The sequence below is a fragment of the Canis lupus genome, chromosome 11 (assembly GCF_048164855.1).
Source record: "Canis lupus baileyi chromosome 11, mCanLup2.hap1, whole genome shotgun sequence".
Taxonomy (NCBI): Eukaryota; Metazoa; Chordata; class Mammalia; order Carnivora; family Canidae; genus Canis; species Canis lupus.
Genome location: NC_132848.1, coordinates 28,345,799 through 28,346,192, shown reverse-complemented (window position 1 = coordinate 28,346,192; position 394 = coordinate 28,345,799).

Below are 394 nucleotides of genomic sequence, written 5' to 3'. Positions count from 1 at the left end.
ACAGGCGCCCGTGTGATGTCAGCCTAAAAGCCAGGTGGAAAGGTCCTGGGGAGGTGGGGGCTGCGCTTTGGGGGTTATTCATTCTCGGTCATTCATTCAGTCGAGAATCTGCATGCTGCGCGGGAAGACAAACGAGGCCCCCGCTGCTACGCTGGGGGGCACCCAGCGGTACGCACCGAGGGGCTGGGACGCCGCTATTTGGGGCGCGCCCCTCCCCACCCCGCCCCCGGCTCCGCGGAGGTCGCGGCGCTAGCGACGAGCGCGCCCCCCGCCCGGCCCCAGCACGCGCGCCCCCGCGAACCAGCGCGCGCCCCCCGCCCGCGGCCCCGCGCCCCCCGCGCACGACGCCCCCTGGCGGGGGCCCTGGGCGACGCCGGCCGCGCGAGGCGGGGAG